Source organism: Pogoniulus pusillus, chromosome 1 (genome assembly GCF_015220805.1).
Source record: "Pogoniulus pusillus isolate bPogPus1 chromosome 1, bPogPus1.pri, whole genome shotgun sequence".
In the NCBI taxonomy this organism is placed as follows: domain Eukaryota; kingdom Metazoa; phylum Chordata; class Aves; order Piciformes; family Lybiidae; genus Pogoniulus; species Pogoniulus pusillus.
Window position 1 is genome coordinate 4,744,867 of NC_087264.1, and position 8,359 is coordinate 4,753,225.

The window sequence follows — 8,359 nt, forward strand, 5'->3', positions numbered from 1 at the left end:
TAAATCGCCTGAGCTGTGCTTTTTTTGTCTACTCGGTCTCATCGCGTTTACTGCCCTGTCCTCAGAGCGATGCCTCCTTGGTAAGCTGATTGCTCGGTTCGTTTTATTTAGCAGGCGAGGTCTTGGCATCGAGGGAAGCCGGGCAGAACTCACCCGCAGCGGCTCTGGGGAATGCCCCTGCTCCGCTCGGCTCCAGCTCCCCTGCAAAGGCATGGAGAGGGCACGGGAGCCATCTCAGCTTCGTGACACTAATTCAGTCGTGCTGCTTTTTATCGGGACGCATATTCCTTTCTCGGCAGTGATTTCCCCCCGTCTGCCTAAGTTTACGTTTAAAGCCTGAAAGGCGTTGGCACCACCGATTTCTAGAGCTGAGTTGCCCAGTGCTTGTGCTTTGGTTTTCCTTAGAGACCATCACAGTGACGGGGCAAGGAGCAGGTATTTATTAATTGATTTTTTTAATGTTAATTTACAAGCAACTATTTCCCTGGTGAGGTGGAATTCAGGGTGCCGTGAGAGAAGTAAATGGAGCGTAGGCTGTGTGCGAGTGCAGGAGCAGCGGACGGTGGGTGTAGGGGGCAGCGCGGTGGTTTCCAGCTGCTTTTGAGGTGTGCTCACCTGCGGGATGGTTTCCAGTTTCTTTTGAGGCGTGGCCACCTGCGGGAGAGTTTCCATCTCCTTTTGAGGGGTGCGCACCTGCGGAAGAGTTTCCAGCTCTTTTTGAGGGGTACTCACTTCAGGGAGCAGCCACTTTGCACCCCAACCCTACGCTAGGTTTGTTGTCTCTTAAACCCCAGCGGGTTTGTCCCCGACAGAGCCGCTCAAGAGGAGCCCGACATTGCTGCTCAATGCTCAAACGAGGGGATTTTTGCTTCGGTTTTGAGGTTGCTGGGTTTGCAGGCGAGCAGCGCTTCCCACCTACCAGTTTGGGTTTTGGTTTTTTTTGAGGAGCAAAAGCGGATTTCGCCCTCAGAATGGAATCGTCTGAAATATACCATGTTCTTTTTTCCCTTCCTCGGGAACCAGTGAAGCGTATTGCAATTTTCTGCGGGCAGAGTAGCCAATGCTTCTTGTGGGTTATTAAAGCTTTGGGAAAGATACAGAGAAAGGTGGACACATACACGCTCAGACTCTGAGAGAGTGGATTTCTTTTTCTAACTAAAAAAGCAGGAATTTGGATAATAAGCAGCGGCACCAATATTAGGCATTTCGACAAAGAGTTTAAGTGGCATAAAAGATGCCGGATCTCTCGAATGGGCTGTAGAGGGACCCTCCGTGGATGCTCAATGCCCCAGCCGCGGCGAAAGAATGAACCAGTCCCTTCCTAACCAGCAGCTGGGACCGGGAGTGGAGCAGGAGCACGGAGCCCTGAGAGGAGAAGCCCCAGTGCAAGGGCCTGTTTGGTGCAGGAGGACCGGGGGAGTTAATCTTCCATCTCTGCAGTTCACCGCCGGAGCTCTGCGGGGCTGCGCCGTCTGCCTTTGACTGTACCCCTGAGACCCATGAAGAAAACTGCTTCACCTTCATCTTTCCCCCCCCCCCCTTCTTCTTTTTCTTCTTCTTCTTTTTTTTTCCCATTCTGTCTTTTCCGTCCCCGCACTGAAAGGGAATTCGCTTCCTCTGGCATTTTCAGCATTTCTTTTCCCTAAAGATCAGCCCAAGGCAATTACTCTCTGGAGCCTTCGTCTGGTTTAAAAATAGTAGTAGTATTGGTAATAATAATAACAGCAATAGTAATAATGATAATAACAAAAATAATAACAACAGCAGAAGCAACAACAATAATGACAAGGTCAACAATGACAACAACAAAAATAACAGGGGAAGAGGAGGGGGAGCTTGTATTTACGTTAAACAAAACGCTTCGAAAAAGGTCGCTAAAAAGTCTGCCTTGACCCCTTTCTCTCCGATTTAACAAAGACTGACAAATATCGTACCGAAAGGAAAGCGAATGGGGAGGGAGGAGAAGAGAAACAGCTTTTCCTCTCTTCAGCTGGTGGCGGCCGGGGGTGGGGAGGGAGAAGGGAAGAAATGTTCGAATATTTCCGTTTCTTTTGAGAAGCGGGGCAGCCCCGGGCAGGGCTGAATGGGAAAGTCTTGTAAGCGGGCTGGGAGGCTGTCAAACTGCTCAGAGTAATCACTGCTAATGAAGGGGTCTCCAGCCCTCCCTGGGACAAAGGATGCTTACGAGTGTTCGCGGGGGCTGAATAGCTAATAAGTTTGCAAGGGGGGAAAATGAGTGAGCTGTCCGCAAATTGATTTTACAAGAGGGGAAGGGAAAAAAAAAAAAAAAAAAGGAAGGGAAAAAAAAAAAAAAAAAGGAAAGGAGAGGGAAGCAAAAGCCTTGCAGGTTGGGGAGAGCCTGGCCCCGGTGCAGCTGGGAACAGAAGGCCCACTTATCCGTGGCGTATTGTCCCAGCTCCAGTGCTGCAGAGGAAGACTGCTGCTGTTTTCGGTGGAAAGCGGAGGTGGAGGGAGGGGTGGGGGATGCAGGAACCTTGGAAAAACCACACCAGCCTCTCCAAGCCAGAAGCACTGCCCCAGCTGCTGCCTGGCACACGCAGGTGCTCCCCGCACGCCCATATTCACGCTCCAGTTTGCAGGAGCCTCGCAGAACGTTCATCCCAGCCCTATCCCGCAGCTCCATCCCACAGAAGGGAGCGACTGTTCACTAATTGTTTTGCCACTGCCTTTTGCCTCTCATCTAATTGTGGCATTCTCTTTGTAGAACAGAGAAAGAAGGGGGATGTCTGAAAAGCTATTCAATATCCCCCTAGCGCCCTGCTTAGCTGAGAGGGCTCCTTTGCAAGGGGTCTGCCTTGACTTGCTGGCCTGGAAGCTGGGTGGTATCAGAGGTTAGAAAGGGGGCTGGGTTCATTGGGAAGAGCCCTTCTATGCCAAGAAGATTGTGCATCTTATAGCTGAGGGAAGCATGACAGTGAGCTGCATTTTGGACCTTTCACGCATCCAATTAAAGGCTTGGGAGGATCAGACTCTATCACAGATCCAGTTACCCCTGGCCAATGCAGGGGTAATACCCTGAGAGAGAGCATAATACCACCCAGCAATGACTAGACCTGCCTCTCAGCAGCGCTGGGTGCTGACTTTTCCATCTGTGCAATATCTTTCTTTTTCAGAAGATCCAAATAGATTGGCTGGAGGGGAGGAAGGAGATGTGGGAAGCCAAAGGCAAAGGTACTGTGGGGTGCAGAAGCTGCTAAATGTTGACCCTTCCCAAGGCCACTTTGCAGCTTGCAGCCCCAGCACCTACAACAGAGCTCAAATCCTGGCCTGATCTTGGTCTACCTGCCCCGAAGGGGCCCAGAGGGCAAGACCTCAAGGAATCAAGGGAACAAATCATCTTAGATTACTCAAGGGCTGCAGCACTTTACACTCTGGTGGCATTTATTCTCAGCACCAGGGTGATTAACGCAGCCCTTGGATTTCTGTTTCCTTCTGTTCCAGGACAGGATGAACAGCAAAAGGTCAGGTAATGGCTCCTCTGCATCACTTGCCACATTCACTCCAAACACACACACACCCTCTCCCCCAAAATGCAAAACTTCCCTGGAGAGCCCATTTTTAACCCTGCTACCTTCTGATTCGTGACACAGACTCCTCAGACACACATCTCACCCAGCAAGAAATATGATTTGCAGGAAGTTTTCAGCTTCAAACCTTCTAAAAGCAGAGTTGGCTCACGGATTTGTGTGAACTCAGAGGTGGGGGAAGAAATCATGGACCCACAACCCTACATACTTCATTAGCCACCTCCTTCCACAGAACTGGTGCCACTCCATTCTACTGGAGTCAGCACCAGGGCATTCAACCTCACCACCATTTCCATGGTTTCTAACCCAAAAAGACTAAAAATGGAGCCAGTCATGAGCTGCTCTCCCCTTGTAGCCTCTTCTTACGCTGTGTAAAGTAAAATCCCAGGGGCTTTACTTGCATCTTGGGGCTGCTCCATGCTGAGCTAAATAAACCCTGTTGTGACTCATGCATATGGTGTGGATGAGATGGGATCTGCACATTCCCCACTTACGGCTAGGAGAAGAGTGTCTCCTCTCCAGCAATACCCACAGAGGGGCTTGGTGGGACATCAAGGACTCCATCCCCAGTGTGCCTGTTCCAAGCTGAACAGAGGTGGAGATGGCATCAAACAAGACAGGTAGCTTGCTGTCCTTTCAATCTGGATTTGCAGCTCACCCTCAGACAACCAGGACAGCTTCATCACAGAATCATAGAATAGAATCAACCAGGTTGGAAGAGACCTCCAAGATCAGAGGATGTCTACATGAAGACCAGACTCATGGAGTTGTGTACCTTCCCAAGCATGTCTTCATCCAGCACAGACTCCTGACTGGAAAACCTCTTGCAGGGTTTTAGCTCTTTATTGTCACAGCAAAGACCTGCCATGGATCAGGCAGCCACTTTGCCATGCCTGTGCTGTTAAATGGCATATCCTGGCACTGCTGCCTGCTGGTAAGGAGCCCTGCTCCATGCTTTTTAGCCCTTCCACCCTCCAAATTGGGTGTCTGTATCCACAGTGCTGATGGAAAAGGCTCCACACAGTGTGCTAGCTACTGAGCCATTCCCTCAGGGACCATGTTGCAAGAGCTCTGCTTGGTCTGAAGCAACCCTGAGACTCTTCTAACATTTTAATAGGATAAGTGCTGAACCTCAGTGCCCTCATACGTTTTAATGTACAGATACAGCTGGACTAAATCACTTGAGACATCCCAAACAGCCTAAAGGATTTAGACACATCTCTTTATTTCCATTTAAAGCTGTTCCTCCTGATACCTTTTGTGTGTGTGTGTGGTTGTTATTTGTTAGCAGTCTGATGTAAAGCACAGATGTGAAAAGAGAGGCTATCATAACCAAGTGGCAGGAGCAGAAAGGAAATGTCTGTTTGTCCTGAGGACCTACCCTCATTTGCATTGTTTCACAAGTTTTGGAGGGGAGAAAGACAGCCACTGCTGAGGTCTGCATCTGCATCCACACACAGAGGTATTGATCAGCAGAACAAGCTTCTTGGCCTTAATTCAATAACTCCATAGTAACCTGCAGTGACACACTATTTGGGGCTTTGCTAGGACAAGTGGGGAGGTTTTTGTGATGGTTTGGGTGCTACCCACCCCCCCACACACACTTAAGAAAATCACCCAGACTAGGCTCAGCAGCTCTGGAAATGGAATGAAGCTTTGTATTTACAGCTTAGCACAATATACCAGCAGGTATTTACAATATCTACAGAAATAGACAAGTTAAAAAGTAATACAGAAACACAGCAGCCCTGCCAGAAACCAGAGTCCCCAGGAGGGGCTCTCAACCACCTTTCCACCTTCTCCCCACTCCTCTACCTTAGCCCAGATTTTGCCTTACTTTCAAGGTGAGTTTGGAAGGTCAGCCAGGGGAGTTAAGAAGCAGAAGAATTAGTCAACAAGTTAGGGAGAGAAGTGCCTGCAGCCAGAGCCCAGAGAGAGACACTCTGTTATCTATATTTATGTTCTTGTTCTTATGCATCTTAGCAAGCCTATGAGTGCAGCAGATATCACCACTGTTTCCTTTTCATAGAATCATAGCATCAACCAGGTTGGAAGAGACCTCCAACATCATCCAGGCCAACCTAGCACCCAGCCCCATCCAATCAACCAGACCATGGCACTCAGTGCCTCAGCCAGGCTTTTCTTGAACACCTCCAGGCACAGAGACTCCACCACCTCCCTGGGCAGCCCATTCCAATGCCAATCACTCTCTCTGTGAAGAACTTCCTCCTTCACAGCCTATCATCTAATTCTTCTCACCCAAATAACCCAGCTAGGCTCAAACTAGCATAGTTTTCTACTTCTACCTTCTCTTTTTCAAGAGCAGCTGATTCCAATGGAGAGGTCTACAGCTGGAGAGCAGAATATGATTTTTTTTTCCCCCTAGCTGGATGACTTTTGCTGTGCTGAATCTTCTTTCAATGACCTTCAGTGGCTCCATTCAGAACAAAGCCACCCCATTTCTCTCAGTTTCACCTACTGAAATATCTGTGTGTCTTCTTAAGAAGCAACCCTCAAAAGGCTTTCCTGTGACATAGTTGTAATACCAGGGTAGCCAGAGGGACAGCTTTTCTTCTAGAACATCACATTGCAGGGAAATTTCACTGTATTAAATGCATAGTGAAGCCAGCCACACAGAGACACACACACACACAGGGCAAGTGTTTTTCAGACACTTCAAATAAATACAAGGACATGCAACTGTTCTTCAGAGAGCAAATTGCTGTGTCTATAAGCTTAGGCTGGGGGGGAAGCCTTCTCATAAACATCTCTGTCAGAACATTTACATTGGAATTTTTCATAGAATTGCTTTGAACTTTTTTTCATAGAAGCAACCAGGTTGGAAGAGACCTCCAAGATCATCCAGGCCAACCTAGCACCCAGCCTTATCCAATCAACCAGACCATGGCACTGAGTGCCTCAGCCAGGCTTTGCTTGAACACCTCCAGGCACAGAGACTCCACCACCTCCCTGGGCAGCCCATTCCAATGCCAATCACTCTCTCTGACAACAACTTCCTAACAACATCCAGCCTATACCTACCCTGCCACAACTTGAGACTGTGTCCCCTTGTTCTATTGCTGCTTGCCTGGCAGAAGAGCCCAACCCCACCTGGCTACAGCCTCTCTTCAGGGAGTTGCAGACAGCAATGAGCTCTGCCCTGAGCCTCCTCCTCTCCAGGCTGCACACCCCCAGCTCCCTCAGCCTCTCCTCACAGGGCTCTGCTCCAGGCCCCTCACCAGCTTCATTGCCCTTTTCTGGACACCTTCCAGCACCTCAACATCTCTCTTGAATTGAGGAGCCCAGAACTGGACACAGCACTCAAGGGGTGGCCTGACCAGTGCTGAGTACAGGGGCAGAAGAACCTCCCTTGTCCTACTGGCCACACTGCTCCTGATCCAGGCCAGGATGCCATTGGCTCTCTTGGCCACCTGGGCACACTGCTGCCTCATCTTCAGCTACTCTCTACCAGTATCCCCAGGTCCCTTTCCTCCTGGCTGCTCTCCAGCCTCTCTGTCCCCAGCCTGCAGTGCTGCTTGGGGTTGTTGTGGCCAAAGTGGAGAACCCTGCACTTGGCCTTGTTCAATCTCATCCCATTGGCCCCTGCCCACCCATCCAGCCTGTCAGGGTCCCTCTGCAGGGCTCTCCTACCTTCCAACAGATCAACACCACTCTTAAGTCAGTTTGAAAGGTTTGTGAGTTGTTCTTCAAAATGACTTTGGCTTGCAATCACTTTCTCAGGTGCCTGCTCCCAAGCAGGTTAGGTAGTCAGCCCCTGGATCTGCCATGGGGGCAGGTGCTCCTAAAACTGAGATAAAGGAGGTTGATCTCTGCAGGCTGGCAGTGTTGTCAGTGGGAAAGAGAAGTTCTCAGGTAGGTGACTCAGAGCACCTAATCCCACTCTAGTTATGCCACCACAGTAATCCAGCACCATTAATCTGGCTTTGTTGCCTAGAGAGACAGTCCCACTCTCCTCCCCCACCATCCTTAGGAGCAAGAAGATCTAGGCAGTTTTAACCAAGATCAGCTCTCTAATCAAGTTCACTGTCTGCAAAAGCTTGTCTCTGCCTACTGACCGCAGGTGGATGAGACTCCTGAGGCCACAGCTGAGTTTCTGCAAGTATTGTTCCCACTCAGTGATCCTTTTTATCCCTTGACATCCTCAAGTGCTAAAGGAGTGATGCTAACCAACTTGGCTGTTAAGCTTCAACTGCTGGAGTATTTTCCAGCAGACTTGTTTGGTAGGTCACTGGTGGGTCAGAAGCACTTCAAGGCTTCTGTGATGGGATGTGTCCTATAGGTAACAGCTCTTGAAGCAATACTAGAGTCACAGTGAAACTCAGGAACATATAGACCATGGCCTCTTGGTGGACTTTACTGGTTTCTAACTTTTAAAAGCTATTTTCCCCCAGTGGTATTTCACTTTATTACTATACAGTGCTAATAAACATTCCTATTATGATATTTTAGCTGGTCTCAGCCACTTGCTTTTGACTCTGCTTCTGTTGGGAATTCACTGTCTCCAGAAGCTGAGTGTCAGCAGACTAATTTCTCTGTTCCAAAAGCTCTTTGCTTAAGAGTTGAGCCACAGGAACTCAGCTAAAAAACATCCTTAGGGTGGTATCCTTGGTGTAGAATCATAGAATAGAATCACAGATTCAGTCAGGGTTGGAAGGGACCACAAGGATCAGCCAGTTCCAACCCCACTGTTGTGGGCAGGGACACCCTACACTAGAGCAGGCTGGCCACAGCCCCAGCCAGCCTGGCCTGAAACACCTCCAGCCATGTGGCCTCAAACACCTCCCTGGGCA